General features: G+C 37.2%; 1 long non-coding RNA gene across 1 annotated transcript; it reads right to left on the reverse strand.

Moving 5' to 3' along the window:
* Positions 1–4,940: 4,940 nt before the first annotated feature.
* On the reverse strand, positions 4,941–21,244 carry LOC137635455 (uncharacterized). The gene is made up of 3 exons (XR_011042681.1): positions 19,466–21,244; positions 8,149–8,261; positions 4,941–5,105 (listed from the first exon to the last, which is right to left on the reverse strand). It is a non-coding gene; the product is annotated as an uncharacterized lncRNA (long non-coding RNA).
* Between the last annotated feature and the right edge of the window lie 51 nt (positions 21,245–21,295).

A 21,295-nucleotide genomic window follows, 5' to 3' on the forward strand; every position in this document is an offset into this window, starting at 1 on the left:
TTTTATCATTCACTCGTACGAAGGACTGATCTATTATCCTTAAAGTTTTAGCAATATTAACCATAGAGTCTACTATCTATCAACAATGAAGACTTTTCCATATTACTTCAACCTTTAGAAAAGTAACATGAAATCAGGTTAGCTTCAAGACATCCAATTAAGCCTTTGTATTCGGAGAAGGATAACAACTTACAAAGCCATCAAAACCACGACTAAGACTTATTACAAGGTATTTTGTAAAGGAATGACTTTCTAAAGTCTATAAAATGCTAATAGACAATTCTTTGCAAGACTTGGATGATTTGTTTCTATCAACTACAAACCTGTGTTTGTCTAATTTCTGACAAAGTTATGAATTTCGTAGGTTTCTCACACAGACCTCTAAAAGTGCCCATCAGGATATTTATCCCATTTTATGTCAATTACAATTGAATGATGCACAGTCTCAGACGAAAAGCTATTTAAGCCTCAAGCTGGTACCACCTTTTGAAACAGCAGCATGTGTTCAACATGTATTCAGAAGTATTGCTTTATCTTAGACCAAAGGAATAACTTTTCTTTTTATCTAACGTTACTTATTTCTACATTTTTAAGACATCTGGAAGGACATGAAAATATATAAACACTTGAACACAATAATTTTGTAAAATACAGTCATGTAAACTGCAGTAAAAATCAGCATGTGATACAGTCAATCAAATTCATAAAAAAAATTTAAAGCTCTGATCAAGAAAAAATCGTTTTTAACATTAAATAACACTAAGACGAAAAATATTCAACGAAATGACAACTTTTCTCAAAAATAAATAGAAAAATCCGAATATTCTATGAGGTTTTTGTAAACAACAATAATTTCCTTAACAAGACAACCTGTATAAAATCCTAAGAAAAAGTGAAAGTAGAATGTCGACAGAAGTTTGAACCCAGCAGAGTTCCTCCTGATTTACTCACAGAGGAATTTTACTTGGAAATTTAAATGACAATTACTCTTCAACGTTGCTACAAATATCAATCGAAATAAACTCTATAAATTTTTACGGAATGTTTCAAAAAACAATTACATGTAGACAAATATTGGCCAACATACAAAATATCAAGACATTATTGAGAGAGAAAGTAAGCAGATGGCTCGTCTCAGAAATAACCTTACCATCCCCCTTGAACTTCTGTTCATAGCAGTTTTCTCTTATATTTGAAAGGGACTAAACAGTCCTCAACAGTCACAGAAAAAATGGGTATACACCTGGAAGAGCACAAGGGAAGAGAGGAACTTTTCCCATCTCAGGAATCAGCTGTCAGCTTAGAAAACGGGTCTTTGAATCTGCTTCGAAGCTGATAACTGGCTGGTTACTCCCTGCCGAGAACACTCCCTTGGGTCATTGCAATGCTGACTCCAAGGAGCTCTCTTTATTTTGGAAATCTTTCGGAGTTTTTCTAACTACTACAATCTTTCGGAGTTTTTCTAACTACACATTTTATATATGTGAACTTCTGTGCTTCAACTATGATCCGGAAGTAAAGGTCAATAATAAATAGTGCTTTCAATGACATAGTCATAGTTTTTAAGGAAATTAATTGCTCAAGTTCTCAGTTTGTCCCAACTCTCCAAGCAAGCTCCTTGAAAATAACAAAAGATAAAAGGACTCTTAAACGAAATCCCAACATAAAACTTAAAACTAATCAAAATATAAAAATAAAAATAAAATTTCCTTATTCTTTTGAAAAAACAGTGTAATAACACCCTTGTTCTTCAAAGTTAAGATCAGAATGTTGAGAGTATGAAATCTCTAAAAGCCTCAAATCTAAGGATCAAATGTGCGATGTTACTTAGGAGCATGTATAGTGTAAAGAGAATCTTTCTATGAAATATTATGCCTATGAATAGCATGTAGACTTGCACAGGAGGAAAAGAAAATCTATCTAATACTGAATATCTAGAATAGTCTCTCATTTGTTCTATAGCTAGCAAGACAGAAAAAGATCATTAGTATCTACTTCAAATATCTCATTCCTTGATTGCAGGGTCCCACTTTATGACATACCTATGGAAACACTAAATATAATTCCTCTATGGAAACACTATATATAATCCCCTTATGGAAACACTAGACATAATCCCATTATAGAAACACTAGATTTAATCCCATTATGGAAACAATAGATATAATCCCATTATGGAAACACTAGATATAATCCCACTATGGAAACACTAAATATAATCCCACTATGGAAACACTAAATATAATCCCACTATAGAAACACTAGACATAACTAATCCCAGTATGAAAACATTAGATATACATTATTCCCACTATAGAAACACTAGACATACATTATGCCCACTATGAAAACGCTAGACATATTCCCACTATGGAAATGCTAGATATAATCCCCCTAGATCTGGAGATTTGATGAGAACTGAGCAAAACAAACTCAAAAGCTTATAAAATTATCTGATGAGAACTTGAGTTGAAATTCAGAAGTCCTTGTACAAAAAAATCAATATATGGTATTACAAAATATTCCCATTAATTGAATTAAAAAGTTTTTAACTCAATAAGAAGAAGCTTGATTAGGTTTGATGGGAATTATGTGAAGCACATTAATATTCACAGAAAAAATATGTATATATATATACCTTAACCTAAAAAAAAAAACCTCCATATATCAAGACACTGTGGCGTTGGAAACTAGAATTTACGCTCCCTATAAATGAGAAATAACAAAAGGTAATTTCCCAAGCCGTTAAAACCTAACTCCAAAACACTGCAAGAGATGATTTTATCCCTAAAATGAAATGCATCATATTTGGTATTACTTCGGATAGATACTTGAAATATCACTACTGGTAGCCTATCAAAAATGTCCCTGCCTGACGATCTATTGGACTGGGGTTCTAGACCAGCTTAAGCTTGATAGTCTCTTGTAGTGTTTGCAAGCTCACCATCCTTGTGAGCTAAGGAAGGGTATTTGAGGGAGCATATAGATCTACCTGCCGAGTCATCAGCAGCCATAGCCTGGCCTCCCTATTCCTAGCTTGGGTAGAGACTGGTATTGGGCGCTGATCACACACACACACAGTCCCCTGCCTCTGCCATTCAAATGGCTACTTAGATTACCTACTTCATGAGATATTGAAGATCATTAAAAACCAATTACTTAATTAGTTTGGCAAGTGTAAAAGTAATGAGTTTTATTTTTAAAACAAAAGCCTGTAAAATATATAATACTTTTGCAAAAAAAAAAAAAAAAAAATAATAATAAGCTTCTAAGATTCTTAAAAAGCAAAATGTATCAATGTAATATTAACTAGAACATACTTATCTATTTTTGTAGATATCCAAGACATAGTCTTCTACTTTTAAAATTCCTCAAACTTTCTCTGATTTTGAATTAGTTGCTAAACTGAGTAGTTAAAACTATCGTCAAAAATGAATTACACTAAAATAAGCATTTTAAATCTAGTTGCTTATTAATTCCTGTGTGATATCCTCTACAATTTAAGGCATCTATCTAATAGCAACTTCAATTAAACAGTGGTAAAATACTGCTATTATGCAGCAGCACACTCAATTTGTGCCTAGGTAATCCACACACAGTACTGAAACTCAATTGTAAGGGTAAAATCTTTGAGTTTTCACTATGATTATCAACATACCAAACACCCTTTAAATATGCACTATTAAGAGGATTTCCTAATTTATACCCTGCTTACCAAATGTGCCTTTGTCAGTTGACCATTTCAGTCAAGGTAGCTCAAGGGTTCGTACCTTTTATACCCAAATTTACCAAACTTACTTAAAGAAACATTTTTAGTCTGGAACATACATCCACGCGCCCACAGTGTCTTGAAATATGACGAGAAGCCATGATAATAATGCTTTTTATACTATTCTCAACAGTACACAAAGTTTAAGCAAGATGCAAAATTTTCATGGCAAACTTAAAACTAACCTACATAAACTATCTTATGCTTGAAAATTATGGCAAATTTATCCACTTGTCCCTAAAATCTCTTGAATGTTTCCCAACAGGGATTGTAACTAAGATTTACAGTCTGATGTGTCGCTTGTATCAAACTGAATTTTGACAAGGCCCATTACAAATGAAGCAGCTCAAAATTATTCAAAGCGTTGCCATAACTGATTATTTGCCGTGAATGCCCTAACTAAAAATACCTATCATTTCAAATCCAGTTCAACTATATGAAAACGTAAAACTATTTGCAATTATCATTCATTTTGCCAATACTTAGCTAGGCAACTTAACTTTGGCCTGACTGGTTCTGTCACACTATTATCCCTAACCTTCGCAAAGAAATTTTTGCAAAAAATTAAAACTATTCTCCGTAACTATTACAAAACGTATTATTATGTACGTGAACTGCACAAAAGTTACCGTCAATTATGTAAGTTACCTTACTGGTCTAAATAATTTGCTAGTGATAATTGCATATACATTGAATCTACATCAGATAGCTTTTGATTTTTGACAGCTTAAAACTAACACTGAATGAAATATATTACCTAATTCCACATATCACTTTCAAATGGTTATGTATCTTCAAATGGCCAATATACCTGATATCTAGCAGACTAGTTTGGATAAAATTATCTTGATACAGTTCTTAAGACTGGCTGATACTAGATGTTATGTTTATCAAGTCTATTGAAGCTTAATGAACTATTTTATCCCATAATTTATGGCTCTAATAAACTAATACTAGAAAGCTGCTTAAATCTTAATTCTATAGTAATCCTGCTAGCAATAACACAGGAGGATTCCGTATTATAGCCTAAAATGCACATTTGGACAGACATTTTAGAAAAAAAAAAATTTGCTAGAGACAATGTTCGATTTTTATCTTGATGCAATCTTCATTTATGCGGAATCTTCCGAATTTTCTTGGGATCTTGAGATATAAATTGTAATTTTCTTGGGATCTTGAGGTATAAATTGTAATTTTCTTGGGATCTTGAGATATAAATTGTAATTTTCTTGGGATCTTGAGATATAAATTGTAATTTTCTTGGGATCTTGAGATATAAATTGTAATTTTCTTATCACCACTTTTTCCACTGCAGTTTTTTTCCTCAAACGATTCTCTGTGGAGTAAAGAAACAAGTTAATTGTGTCATGTATTACCAGGTATTATGACAAAGATAAGTAGCCATAACCACTAACCAGACCTCAAGCATATGATTAGGATCCTCGTATAAAGAGGTAAAAGGTTTTGATTTTTTATGTCTGCAGTGATTAATAAAGAATGATTTTCTTAAGTTATTTATATATAGTTTTTAATGTTATAAAAAATGTTGAACTGGAGAATGATGCAAAATTTGCAATTCGAAGGTTAGTTTTTTTAGTATTACATTATCATAAAAACATGATATACTAGTCTCTGTGATCAAGTTATTATTATCATTATTATTATTATTATTATTATTATTATTGCATGAACCTGGTTATGAATTTTATCGGAATATTTAAAAAATTCTCACATTTAGTAATATATTATCCCAGACCTAAATTAGAGTTCTCTTGCTTGAGTGTACACTCAGGCATGCTACACACTATTCCATCTTGTTTCTTTTGTTTTTATGAAGTTTTTATAGTTTACAAATGATGGATCTAATTTAATATTGTTAATGATCTTGAAATATTTTAATTTGATTGTTATTTCTTCTCATGTAGTTTATTTCCTTAGTTTCCTTTCCTCACTGAGCTATTTTTTCCAGTTGGAGCCATTGGGCTTATAGCATCATGCTTTTCCAACTAGGGTTGTAGCGTGGCTAGTAATAATGATGATAATACTCCCCAAATTAGATGTCATTTTCAGATAACAAGCTGCTTACTACCCTCACTTACTTTATCTCTGTACTTGTTGAATATCAGACTTTATATAATACATTAATGAACCCAGACTTATTAGTAAAATATCATAAGGATGGTCTTACAAAGACTAAGGATTTCCCATTTCCTGGTTATTGTATTTATCTCTACTTCAATGTTATCATACATACATATACCACGGCCCTTCCCCCAATTTTGGGGGGTAGCCGACATCAAACAAATGAAACAAAAAAGGGGACCTCTCCTCTCTACGTCCCTCCGAGCCAGACAAGGGACTCAACCAAGTTCGGCTGGTACTGTTAGGGGTGCCACAGCCCACTCTCCCCCATTATCCACGACAGATGAAGCTTCATAAAGCTGAATCCCCTACTGCTGCTACCTCCGCAGTCTTCCAAGGCACTGGAGGAAGCAGCAGAGCCTACCGGAACTGCGTCACAATCGCTCGCCATTCATTCCTATTTCTAGCACGCTCTCTTGCCTCTCTCACATCTATCCTCCTATCACCCAGAGCTTCCTTCACTCCATCCATCCACCCAAAACCTTGGCCTTCCTCTTGTACTTCTCCCATCAACTCTTGCATTCATCACCTCCTTTAGCAGACAGCAATTTTCCATCCTCTCAACATGGCCAAACCACCTCAACACATTCATATCCACTCTAGCTGCTAACTCATTTCTTACACAGCAATTTTCCATCCTCTCAACATGGGCAAACCACCTCAACACATTCATATCCACTCTAGCTGCTAACTCATTTCTTACACCCATTCTCACCCTCACTACTTCGTTCCTAACCCTATCTACTCGAGATACACCAGCCATACTCCTTAGACATTTCATCTCAAACACATTCAATTTCTGTCTCTCCGTCGCTTTCATTCCCCGAGCCATGCATCACAGTTGGTACAATCACCTTCTCATACAGAACTCTCTTTACATTCATAACCAACCCTCTACTTTTTACTACTCCCTCAACTGACCCCAACACTTTGCATCCTTCATTCACTCTCTGACATACATCTGCTTCCACTCCACCATTTGCTGCAACAGACCCCAAGTACTTAAACTGATCCACCTCCTCAAGTAACTCTCCATCCAACATGACATTCAACCTCCCACCCCCCTTCCTTCTCGTACATCTCATAACCTTACTCTTACTCACATTAACTCTCAGCTTCCTTCTCTCACACACCCTTCCAAACTCTGTCACTAATCGGCCAAGCTTCTCTTCAGCATCTGCAACCAGTACAGTATCATCCGCTAACAACAACTGATTTACCTCCCATTCATGGTCACTCTATTCTACCAGTTTCAATCCTCGTCCAAGTACTCGAGCATTCACTTCTTTCACCACTCCATCAACATACAAGTTAAACAACCACGGCGACATCACACATCCCTGTCTCAGCCCCACTCTTACCGGAAACCAATCGCTCACTTCATTTCCTATCCTAACACATGCTTTACCAGATCCATAAACGCAACATACACCTCCTTACCTTTTGCTAAATATTTCTCGCATATCTGCCTAACTGTAAAAATCTGATTCATAAAACCCCTACCTCTTCTAAAACCACCCTGTACTTCTAAGATTACATTCTCTGTTTTATCATTAATCCTATTAATCAGTACTCTACCATACACTTTTCCCACCACACTCAACAAACTAATACCCCTTGAATTACAACACTCATGCACATGCACATCAATGTTATGAATATTAATAAATTCTACTTCCCTAAGTCATTCTATTCGTGCAATTACAAGTTACTCTACACACATGAATACACAAATTTCTAGAATATTTGACAAACTACTGGCAATAATAACTGACAACCTTACATTTCACATTGGATTTCAAGACCTCATTAATATGCAATATTTCATTTCGATGCCTGTACTTATGACTCCTTTTAATTGAAATGTAATTACCTAACTAAAACACTTTCCTTAACGAATTATCTTTAACAGTTATTAACCCTTTTACCCCCAAAGGACGTACTGGTACGTTTCACAAAAGCCATCCCTTTACCCCCAAGGACGTACCGGTACGTCCTTGCAAAAAAAATGCTATAAAAATTTGTTTTTCATATTTTTTTTATATTTTTTTGAGAAAATTCAGGCATTTTCCAAGAGAATGAGACCAACCTGACCTCTCTATGACCAAAATTAAGACTGTTAGAGCAATTTAAAAAAAATATACTGCAAAATGTGCTGGGAAAAAAATAACCCCTTGGGGGTTAAGGGTTGGAAATTTCCAAATACCCTGGGGGTAAAAGGGTTAATGAAAACCTACCTTATCAGTGCTGAGCATGGATCATCTCCTTAAGAATTAACAAAGCATCTTCCTTAGGAACTTTCATCACATTAGAACTTCAAGATTTGTCTTGGAAAAAAGGCAATAATTTTCTGGAATGAAAAAGAAATTCGAGTCATTATAATCTAAAATCCATCGGCTTAAAAAGATTCTAAAATCAGAACAATGGGGTTGACCAGGCTTCAAACATCAAAAATCTAGCTCCTATTACTGTACTACAAGGTTCACAAGAAAGGACAGACGCTCTTAGTATTATTTTGTGATCAATGGCATTTCAATGTAGGTATAGTTGGATATAGGAAATCTTGGCACACCACACTCTGAGAAAGTGCACCGTGTCATTCCCTCACTGTAGTCAAGTAACCAACGAATAGTGTAGGGATTGGTGGCATGAGTGGTCGGCAGGGCTACACACACACACACACACTCTCCTCTCAGTAATGTTGAGAAAACGGCCACCTCCTCAGAGCGAGGTTTACCAGGAATGCTAACTGTAACTAACTCAAATTGCAACCCTCCTCTTTTGCAGAAACTTAATATAATCATAATAAAATTGGGATTACAAGGTAGATACAGGTCCTCAATTTATAAACATTGGGATATAAGAAGACAAATCTAACTGAAATTCAGATATCGAGTCAAAAACTCATAATGAAGTACTGAAATAAAACAATATATAATTTATTGCAGTAAGAAAGGCGGTATTTGCCATATGAAACAGGACTTTGTTGACTTTTCCGCAAAAAATTATAGGCATGTGAAATAGGCGAAGTCTACCCCAGGCCAAAATTTTACAAAATTCAACTTACATATAATTCAACTTGGAACCTACTAAGTTTTTAGGTTGAGGACTTTCTGTACTATTATAATTACTTTCAAATTTGTCATTTCTTTCTTATCAAAAAGTAAGAAATAATTGACAACTTTGAAAGTAATTTGTATTTTTTCTAACTGTACAAACCTGAGTCCTTTATATTAGAGAGATAACCAAGAAGCTGTAGTACATGGCTGTTAAAATTCATAACAAGATGTAAAGAACTGATCAGTATTTACCAGTTAGCAGCTGGGAAGCACCGCCCGCCCCCCTACCCCAAACCCCGGCTAAGTCTAATGTTGATGAACCTTACATAGTCATCATCTCGTTCGCTACCTGAGGATGCAAAGACCACTTGGATCAAACTATTTGCATCCTTTTGATCAACTTGTCCGCTAGAATGTTCATTTTGCTTGGAATGAAGTGGGCCGACAAGGTGATAGCTATATCCCCTGCCCATTCCAAAATTTCCACTGCTAACTGGCAGAGCTGCAGTGAAACAGTACCTCCTCATTTGTTTCTGTAAGCCACCACTGTGGTGTTATCACTCATCAACACCATTAAGTCACCAGTCATGAAAGGTCAAAAGTGTTGCAAGACCAACAGGGCTGCCTTGAGCTGTAACATGATGTGGCACCAACAATCTTTGTCTCACTACTGTCCTAACAACAAATGTTGCAAGAGGAATGCTCTCCACCTTTCCTTAAATGCATCCATGAACCGTCTAGTTCTGGAGAGGGTGAGAGGAGAGCTGAATTCTTTAGGAGACTGGTCTTGCCTAACCACCACTCCACGTTTCTCTTCTGCTCTTCCCCTATCGGAACCTGTTTCCCGGGAGAGTAACTGCCTTGAGACTAGTAGTTCTTCAGTTGCCACTGAATGGAACACATCCGGAGATGTCCTTTCGTAATGAGGCATTTCAAGGATGCAAGGAGGCTCTGCCACCGATGTGCCAGCAGCTGAGGTTGTTGAAGGGGAGAGAGGGGCACCTTCCTCAGGAAAGTCAGACGATCCTGTGATGAGATAACTCTCCTGAGGATCATGTTTATTTCCCTTCCTAGATATATCAAGTCTTTGTCTGGGCAAGAGAACTGACTTCTCTTGATTTACAGAGTCAATCTTCATTTCCCTTCCTATATATATCAGTCTGTGTCTGGGAAAGAGAACTGACTTCTCTTAATTTACAGTCAATCTTTATTACCCTCCCTATATATATAAGTCTTTGTCTGGGCAAGAGAACCAATCGTTTAGATAACGTAATAGACCGATTCTGTTGGCATGAGCCAAGGCCAATACCAGAGTGAACAGTCGGGTGAAAACTTGTGGTGCCACTGAAAGAACAAAACATGGCACCCTGAACTGATACACCTTGTTCGCTATGACGAACCAGAGGTATTTCCTTGAGGTGGGCTGTTCTAGGATCTGGAAGTACATATCCTTCAGGTCTATTGTCACCATAAAGTTTAATGATCTGATTATCTGTCTGACCATGACTGCTGTCCCCATTTTGAATCGAGTTTACACAACAAACTCATTTAACTCTCAAGAGGTCTTCAGCCTCCAGATGCCTTTTTGACACGAAAGAGTCAACTGAAGAAGCCTGGAGACCCATTGATGACCTCCTGGAAAGAGCCCTTATTTACTATGGTCTGAACTTCCACCGAAGGGAGAGGTCCTTCGTTGACCCCTGACGAAAGGAAAATAACATCGTCAATGGAGGAATCAGAGTAGGGGGAGAGCTGATGAACGGTACATGTTATCTGAAGAGCGATACATCCACCGCCCGTCATTCAGCTTCATGATGTAACCACCTCCAACTTCTGAACTGTAGGCATCACCTCACCTGTGCTACTGTGGGAGGATTGGCCACGCCCAGGTGCCTGCGTCCTCACCTTTTTCCTCTTCGTTGACCGCGCCCTCGGCACTGTCTATTTGAAATGGGCACCTGCTGCTGTGTTCCCTGTCTGGAGGTGGACTGTACAGAGCGAGAATCGTCTTTCGACATCCCCTTATACGCTTGTTTTGCTATAGGTGACAATTTTTGTTGGCCGGAGGTGGGCAAGACCTGTGGCTACCTAAACGACACAGCATGGCGGAGAAGGGAGTCTCCTCCACTTTTTGGCCACTGTCTAAACAAATTCTGTTGAGAACATGGAGTGACCTTTGATGGAAGTGTTTCTTAGTTGTAACACTCCATGCATGCAATCTGTCTCTGGAATTTGGAGGCCACAGCATCAAATCAGTTTAGGAGCCAGTTAGTTACTGGTTGGCACCTTGATGAGCGAGGAACTCCAATGCCATATCTCCGATGAGGACAATGTTCTTTAAAGTATCATGCTTGTTAGGGTGTGTGAGCTCTTCTCTGTTGGCGAGGAAACCAACAGTGCCCGACCAGTGGTCCATCCACCCAGGAAACTGCCTCAAAGGTCGCCATAGCAACGCACTTCACATTCTAAGCATCAGAGACTGCAAAGACAATAGATTGGGAGGACAATTAATTTGCTGGTACACCATGCGCTAGAGCAGACACCACCAGGTCAAGTGGCAAGGGGGTGGGGATGTCTCCTTGGACTTTATAGTATTTCCTTTGACATGTATACGCCGGAGATATGATCTTCACGGACATCCCAGCCCTCAGCGAGTTTCTTCGTGCTGACACCTGGGCAACTAATTCGTCTAGAACTTACTCGCTAATCTAATGGAAAAGTAGGAGGATATAAACCAAGAACTCCAACTGGGAAAACACCTCAGTGAGGAAAGGAAATAAGTAAACAAATAGAAGTGTATGGACAAGTGTACCCTCAAACATGAGAACTCTAAACCAAAACAGTGAAAGACCATGGTACAGAGACTATGGCACTACCAAAGATTAGAGAATAATGGTTTGATTTTGGAGTGTCCTCCTCCTAAATGAGCTACTTACCATAGCTAAAGTGTCTCTTTTATCCTTAACAAGTGGGCAGTAGCCACTGAACAATTATGGTGCAGTAGTTAACCCATTGAGTGAAGAATTTTTCGTTTATCTTAACATTGTCAGGTGTATGACAAAAGAGGAATTTATAAAGAATAGGCCAGACTATTCGGTGTATATGTATAAGGCAAAATGGGGCCGGAACCAAAGAGGGATTCAATGTAATACTATCTGGCTAGTCCCTGTTCGAGCGCCATTAAACCTTCAGGCAACCTTTCAGAATTCTGATTACTCTCTTTATCTTCCATCCTCCCATGCATCCTCGACATCGCGTCTGCTATCACATTTTTATTTCCCAGTACATATTCTAAGCTAAAATCAAATTCACTCAAGGCCTCTATTGTCCTACCAACCCTTGCATTCACACACTCTGCATATGTTCCTCAACAGTCTCGCTCACAATCAGAATATCATCTATAAAAACAGTCACCTTCTGTCGATCGAACCCAGCCAAAACAACATTCATCGCCCTTTGGAAGGCAGCAGGCGCATTAGCAAGGCCAAAACTTAATCTTCTAAACTGATGGTGACAATTACTACTCAAAAATTCTGTAATGGGCCTGCTCCCCTCTGCCAGAGGCATCTGGTAATAGCCTCGCACCAAATCTAATTTAGTAAACTTTCATTCTATGCATCTTATAAACACAATCAGACACCACATTCATTGGAAAACGTTCTTTAACAGTCACTTCATTTACCTTCCTATAATCAATACACATGCGTAAATTTCCATCAGGCTTTCGTACAGGGACAATAGGGCTATTCCAGGCACTCTCACTCCTTTCTATTATACCCAAACACTCTAATTCCTGACACTGCTCCTCTATCTCCTTGGCAATAGGCAGAGAAAAATGCCTGGGACGCTGATATATGGGGGTATCATCACTGAGAACTATTTTGAATTCTGGCAGGTCTGACCCCCCCACAATCATCGTCACCGAGACTCATAACTCTCCGCTTATCCCATAACACCTTAAACAATCGTTCCCTTTCGACCTCACTTATACTCTCATCTAACTTGATTCTTTCTTTCAACGTATCGTAATCCCAATCGTCATCGTTCTTTACCTTACCAGCCATTACCTGTCTCGCCTTAACATATCTTTCATCCTCTACATCGATCAGTGTATACATACATCACATGCAATCGCCCTCACGTATACCACGTACTCTCTTCCTCCTATCACTCGACAACAAACTTACATACCCTGAGGTTCCTGCATATTTATAAAACAATCATATATGTACGCGCTCGTTTTCACCAAATTACCTGCTTCTATACCTTCCACTACAAATTCATATTTGTCACTATTGGAAATTCCCAGACTACTCGGCCAGGCAACTCTTATGCTAATAACCTCACCTTTCTTACCTGATAACTTTACACTTTCCTTTGCTATCAACGGCACTCCCCTCCACACCTTCGTACTCACTCTGACGTCTTCTTTTAAATAAAATTCCTCACAAATATTACCCTTACCCTTTATTTCTATCATATTCACACTTGGATGTAAAATCATACCACATTTTTTCAGAAATTTATACCCAAGCAGTACGTCATATTTCTCATTCGCTCCCTCAACCACGTAAAAATCATTATCCTCCATCATCAGCCCCAATCATAACATTTTCCCGCAACTTGCCTTGCACAGGCATACGCAAATTACCAATGCATTTTACTTCACCCTTACATCCCTTAAATTCACAAACCTCTTTTACCTTATCATATGCATTCCTAAACATTAAATTGACACCACACCCAGTATCAATCAAACCAACCAACTCTACACCATTAAAAATCATTTTCCCACTCATGCAATCATGTGATCATTCCCCCATCACATCTTCATGCAATAAACCCTCACGAACATACATTACATTCACTCCCCATACACACGAGGACTCACCCAGCTGAACCCTCTGATTAATTAGTTTCCCGAACATCATGGCTGACTTAATCCCTTCTTCCTACAAACCATTGCTACATGCCCATTCACCCCACATTCAGTACACTTAGCACGCTGCTCCTGGCAAATCCTCGCATAATGAACATCCTTACCACAATTACCGCAAATCACATTTGTACAATTACTCCTACATCCCCAGTCGTACCATACCGATAACACTTAACCACTTTCTCTTTCTTACAGTCGCTAATACGATGCCTTGTCTCTCCACACCCGAAACATGCTCCTAATGCCCATCTACACTCGTTCTTTTTATGTCCTACCTTCCCACACCTATAACACTTCTCTTCACGGATACCACTACCTAACCTAACTTGCTGCGGACTAGCACTTCTATCTCTCCAAACTTGATTTTCCTGTCTAAACCCTTCATTTCTCGGCATGGGTATTCCTACATTACTCGCCCTAACATTTCTATCTACTACACTCTCAGCTACCCTCATTGGCCCTCTCATAACAGCATCTCTAAAACTACCAAATTCTGGCACACTTTCCTCCAATCCAGTTCTTACACTCACAGATTTACTTTCTTTCATACACCTATCCAACTCGTAATCCTCTATACTATCTCTAAAATATCATCCCAAGTCAATCTCTCTTTAGTCCACCTCATTTTCTCCTTCCGTTTCAAATTAATAAACTCACACACACTCTCTAGTACTGTACCCAAAAACTTCTTCATTAGTTCCTTATTTTCATTTATTCTTTCGTCCCCATACTTCTCTCTGGCTAAAGTTTCAAACCGACATACATACATCGAGATTGATTCACCCATTCATTCATGCTTCATCAAAATAATTTTTACGCTTATACCTAACACTACCCTTCATACGTTTTACCTGTTCAATTATTCTCTTCTTTACACTTTCATACTCAACATATCCTACACTCATTATCACCCCATACATCGTCAACAAATATCCTGACAAAAATTCTCCCAACTCCCTAGCCCAAAATCTCTTACTATCCCCATACTTAGCCTGACAAAACCTTTCATATTCCCTAAATAAGTCATATACATCCCTACTGCTATGTTCATTAAACCTTTCACACCTAGGTACCTCTCTCATAAACAGTCTTACAAACTTCCTCTACTTCATTCTCACTAATATCTTCACTGGCTACTCCCTTCTTGTTGCCTTCTTCCTCATTTGAATACAATGAATCTAATTCTACACTCAAAGTCCTATCTTTAGCAATTCCCTTCTTACCCTTTTTCTTACTTACCACCTTCACCCGTTCATGATCATCCTCTCACTGTATATATCGGTGCGTGAGGGTATCGAGAACTCGCCAATAATCGGAAAACAATTTCCTTTTAATATACCCAACACCGTCAGTCCACACACAGTACCAAAAGCACAATTAAGACTAAAATAAATTACTTAACACTGAAACACCAATCATACTCTGTAACCCAGCAAAAAAGGTAAAACAATGCCAAAATAAGAGAAAACTCTTAATTCACACTGGCAACAGTCCTTGTAGCCTAATGCCACTGGCCAACAGTATCGTACAGTCAATTCGACTGTGCAATCTTATGCGGTGGTCGTCATCATCATCATCATCATCACCAAGGGAAAAATCTATTTACAGCCGGGTCATCAACGCTCAAAATTCTATATACAGGATCCGCAGTCTAATCCTACATTCATTGTACGGTCCAGTTCGTCATCAGCAAGGTATTCATATCTATACGGCTGGCAAGCCACGCCTTCAAGGCCAAAATTAAACTCCAAGGAGTCTAAAGGAGTACAGTGAACCCTCGCTACTTCGCGGTTCGACCATCGCGGATTTACCACTTCGCGGATTTTTTTCATAACCCATATATATATACATATTGGTAATAACAAAATCAACATACTGTACTGAATAATCAATATAATCGATGCAAAAACTAACCTATACACAGATGTGTACAGTAAATGTTTGTTTCTTCATTATGATCAGAGATAAACGTAAACAAAACATTGGTTGCCATTTTTTATCGTGCTTTTTGGCGTGTTTAGGAAACGCATGATATAAAATCGCCTTTAATATTTGTGCCTGTTTTAGTTTAGGGTACTGTAGTACATGCATTAAGTGTTCTGTACATTAAAGGGTAGTTTGTTAACAGTACTACGTACAAGGGAAGGTTTTAAAAGTCTGAATATACATGTTAAATAAATAGGTAAATATGGTGTCACTACTTCGCGGATTTTCACCTATCGCGGCCGGTTCTGGAACCTATCTACCGCGATAAACGAGGGTTCACTGTAGTCTTAATACAATCTAATACAGGCCAGGTCAGCAACTATCAATCCACAAAAAAAAAATCTCTCCAAAGAAGGAATTACGGCCTGCAATAAAAAAAAAAACGCTTACGAACACTCCTAGCTAACTAAACTATCGCACTATAATCAAAGATAAATAATCAACTTTCTCTCATTCATGATCGCGCCTAACAAATATAAATGAAAACATTACTTACGCTAATACAAAAAAATCACTTCCAAGCTGGCTGGTCGATGAACAAAAAACATACAACCAACTCCTGCAACAGTTAAATAGAAAATACTTTCGCCCAAGACATTCATTACAGCCCTAACCTAGCTAAAAATGTAAACAAACAACCTCAATTATACCAACAGTCTTTCCCACTACAAACAATCGCTACAAACTACCACTTGTTCGGCGGGGCACACCGCAGACAAAACACACACAAACACACATACATACCTGCACCCGCTCGGTATATATATCTCTCTCTTTCTCTCTATTTGGCAAAACTAAAGCAAATCAGATAAAATTAATCCTCCACAAAAGGACTCCAGCTTTGGGGATTCCTTTGAAAGTTTTAATCCCCTTGTTGCATTGGGGAGTAATTTATGTACATGAGAGTGATTTACCTTCATTGTACACTCCACTCATCACTTTGAAGATGGGATACAGTGAGGATTAATGTATTTCAAGTCGTTATTTAGGATCGTAATGAATATTTAATACATTTATGTTTGTTTTTAAATAAAGGGCAATTACCGTATATTTCCGCGTATAAGGCGACCTTCATATAAGACGAGGTACAAAATTTGAGCAAATTTTTATGAATTTATCTTATATCGGTAGTATAAGACGACTGCTCAATCATAAAACCATGATCTGTGTATAGCCTAGGCTAGCCTTTGCAACACCAGATATTTTATGAAATAATTTATGAAATATATTACTTACTGTATCCTTATAAATTAAAAATAAATGAAATAACAAAACAAATTCTTTATTGTTTTCCTAGAACACGCGTCACCTAGCCTGCATATTTTTGTTTACACTCATCAGCTGCTCACGTACGAAATGCCCGTTCCTCCTCTTTCTTCTTCTTCTTTTGTGTTCTTTGATGTTCTTTGCGAGTTTGTTATAAAAGCATATAATAATGTCAAGGTGGAAAGTGTCATAAAATAATTTTAAAAATATGGGATCTCAAATGCCATGGATGGCAGTGAAGACGATTTATTGTACGAATGCGACGACGAAGCCAAAGTCGACTCACCAGAACCGGACGGGAATCCTTACGATGGCGTATATGATAAATCTCGTAATATGTTCAAACAGCTTTTCGAAACAGACAGTGATAACTGTAAGGAGTTTTAGTGGTGTTAGATTTATACATGTCGCAGGTTTGATGTTTAATATTGATTGGAAATAAAGTTTTACAAATTTTTAGGTTTTAAATGCAATACTGTAATGCACCGTAATTTTCTTTGAGAAATAAAGATTGTACCGTTTGTAATCCAAAATTGTTATTTACAGCTAAAAATTATAATTTTTAAACAAATAAATAATATGATATCCTATATGTTGTTGTAATTAACACTAGCATTAAAATTACTGAAAGGTTAGCGAGAGAAAAAGTTGCTAACAACGCAACCAATACTCGATGTTTACATTTTCTCAGCTGTGCTCGTATGGTTAAAAGGAATTATTCCTTGAATTTATTATCTATGCCCTTTTTGTAGATATGCCAATAATATATACGGTAAAAATTGTTTCATTACTTTCATTATACATCTATATATTAATGTAAATCATTTCATGTTTGTCGGTGGTTATCGCACCTCAACATAAGCTAGCCTACTGATAAACCAGACATAGAATTCAAGGTGTAATTTTTATAACGGTAGTATAAGACGACCCCCCACTTTTAATGGTTTAATTTTGGAATATAGGGTCGTCTTATAAGCGGAAATATACGGTATTTGTACACTTTGTTGCTGGTGTCCTGACTGTTAAGTTTTCACTACAAATTGAATCAATATGTTAACTTTAATTTCTATCTCTCCTGTAGTGTTTAAAGGTCGTTCATGAATAGCCGAGGCAAGGGACTGGAAAATATCATAGAGAATGACTATATATACATATGATCAGGAACTAAAGCCATGACCACCGTTAGAGCCCTCTCCATCCAAGCTAGGACCACGGATGCCCAGCCATGGTTGATGATGATTTAACTGGTAGACCTATAGGCTCCCTGCAAGCCAACATATCTATCTCACAAGTATAGTGCCGGTAAGGTTGTACACAACCAGAAATTACTGAGTTTGAGCGGATCTTGAACGCCAGTCCAACAGACTGACAAGCAGGGAAGTTTCCAATAAGCTACCGGACAGGCAGGGAAGTTTCCAATAAGCTACCGGACAGGCAGGGAAGTTTCCAATAAGCTACCACAACAATAACGATTGTGTACTTCCGTTCATTAGACTTGTTATTAAATTACAATTCTCTGGATATTTTCTTACATCTCTACAACTTTGTGTATATGTAAGGGAATATTGCTAAATGATTTAATTTGTAGAGAAAACAAATACGACTTCTTGTATGCTGTGGTCTCTGAAGAACATTCTCTAAAACCCTAATTAAAAAAAAATAAAAAATACTGACTGACAAATCAAGAAACTTCAAAAAAGAAGCAAATGGATATCGTGAACTTAAAAAGCTTAGATCAGGTTTCTAGAATACATGAGAAACGGATTTATGAAGTCTATAAGAGGAACAAGAGATATAACAGGGCTTTGTGAGGCATAGGAAAATACAAGAGTGATTTTGATGTTAAAACCATAATGCATCTTCTGCAAGTTAGTCCAATGTTCATGGAAATTTGCAATTTCAAAAGTGAGTGGGTTTAACACTAAAAAGTCCAGAGTTCATTGCATTTTGTACACTTCATGATAATACCAAAACCAAAATGCTAGGAAGAAATCTCTCATTTGTATAATGGCCAGAACACTTTATCAATGCGTATTTACTAAACCCCAAAAATGTACTTTGAACACTACACCTAAATTAATTGTCAATCGTACAATAAGTGACTTTTATGAATAGAAATATTTCCTTTTAGAATTTCAGGACTTGTGCTCTACATTGAATTTGGGTTGCAATTCATTATTTCAATGCTAACATTAAGGATTTACATATTCAATGAATGAACCCCACACATTGTTTGTCCAATCTGAAAATAATCTCCTAAGGAGCTGATATTAGATTAAGAATTTGTAATATTAGGACACTCACCATTGATAGATTTTGATGGCATCCACGATGAATTTTGCGGGTCGTAATATCTGTCCACATGTAGGTGCATTTGCCAAGCTCTCCCTTGTGGCATCATCTCAAATCTCTAATTTCATATCTTCTTAGTTCTTAAGTCTTCTTATCAAAAATTCTCAGGTTGAGTCCCTCGTCAGGATGGGAGGAACTTAGAGAGGAAAGGTCCCCTTTTTATCATTTGTTTGATGTTGGCTACCCCACAAAATTGGGGAAGGTGTCTTCGTATATGTATGATGTAAATTGTGATCAAACTTCCTACTATCAAAAAGTGTTTTTGTAGGTCTAAGTATTTTCTGTTCTTAGCTGTGATGTAACATAACATTTGTTTTTTTTAGATCTTCACTTGCTTGATGTTTTAAATTATCCCTGAGAGAACACAGACTCCAGCATATTTTTTTCCTTCTGGTAGGCCTACAGGCTGTTTCAAGAGTACTACCTGTATCTACGCTTTTCTTAAGACGCTTACGTGTTTTGATGTTAGAGGAAGATTATCAGTCCAGGTTTCTATATCTAGGCCCAAATGATTAAGAGCCCACACAGTACTGTAATGTTTGAGTTTTGTTACACTATTTTTTTTTATGTACAGTAGCTTCCACAAACATTCTTCGGTGTCCCTTTTCCTATGTCGTGGAATCCTTGACACGAGAAGTTAGATGGTTTCAAATTATTGGAACCTAGATATAAGTCTACTGTAGGCTCCATACTTTTAAATATACGGTCTCGAGACTATACAATAAACTCCCAATAGACATTCGAAAGACTGAGGATATTAAGGTTTCAACGGAAGACTTTCTTGTTCTCTAAGTGCTTTGATAGTGTGGATTTGACAATAAACGAGCGATATGCAGTATGAAATGTTGAATGCTTTCGAACAGACATGATAAAATGACTATGAAGAGGTCTTGTAGAGTAGGGTTCCCCTGTTGTATGGGAACAGATGAGAAGCCCTTAAGTAAAGTACGATCTTTACTTTTCCTGGAGTATACCATTTTCTAGGTTCAATCAAATTACATTATCAGTAGACACCATACTGCAGTTTTCACTAGTCTGTGACCTTTCAATTATTGTCTAAATTACTTTTAATGGTTAGCAATAACTGTACCTATTATCTTAACCTGCTTTATCAACAAGTTATAAAAATTTTGCACTGGAGAGATGAAAATTCCTTGTCTAATATCAAATGCACTACTGTATTATTAAGTCACATGGGTCCAGTTTTAACAACTGCTTACAATCACTATTTTAGGTAAACTTCACCGTTCCCATGTTAATCATTTTTTGGAGAACACTAAATTAATTAGCACTTTTCCGAGAAACACCGTAAACTACGACGAACAAAAAATTTTCTCCAATCTTAAGACCTGAATTTTAACAGGAATTTATTGAAAATTCGTCATCTAAGTTCGTTCCATTCTAACATGAGGACACTGCTCTCGGGAGCTATATCTAGAGACCTCTATCAACTCTGTCTCTGATTTACATAATTTTTCTCGATTTAAAATTTAGTCGAACTTCAAGACATCATGATACATATCCACGACTAGGATATTTTACTCTATCTTTACAACCATTATTTTGAAATGCATCGAATTGAATGTACACTCTGCATCTCTTGTCTTCTGTTTACTTAGTAGAGGCCTTCGACGATCATTTCATACATACATCGTTTTTTGTTTTCAGCCATTTCCCTCCTGAAGACATCCTTTCATCTGACAGTGGGACCAAGGACACTCCAAAATCAAACCATTGTTCTCTAGTCTTGGGTAGTGCCATAGCCTCTGTACCATGGTCTTA

This window comes from Palaemon carinicauda, unplaced genomic scaffold (genome assembly GCF_036898095.1).
Source record: "Palaemon carinicauda isolate YSFRI2023 unplaced genomic scaffold, ASM3689809v2 scaffold127, whole genome shotgun sequence".
Classification (NCBI taxonomy): domain Eukaryota; kingdom Metazoa; phylum Arthropoda; class Malacostraca; order Decapoda; family Palaemonidae; genus Palaemon; species Palaemon carinicauda.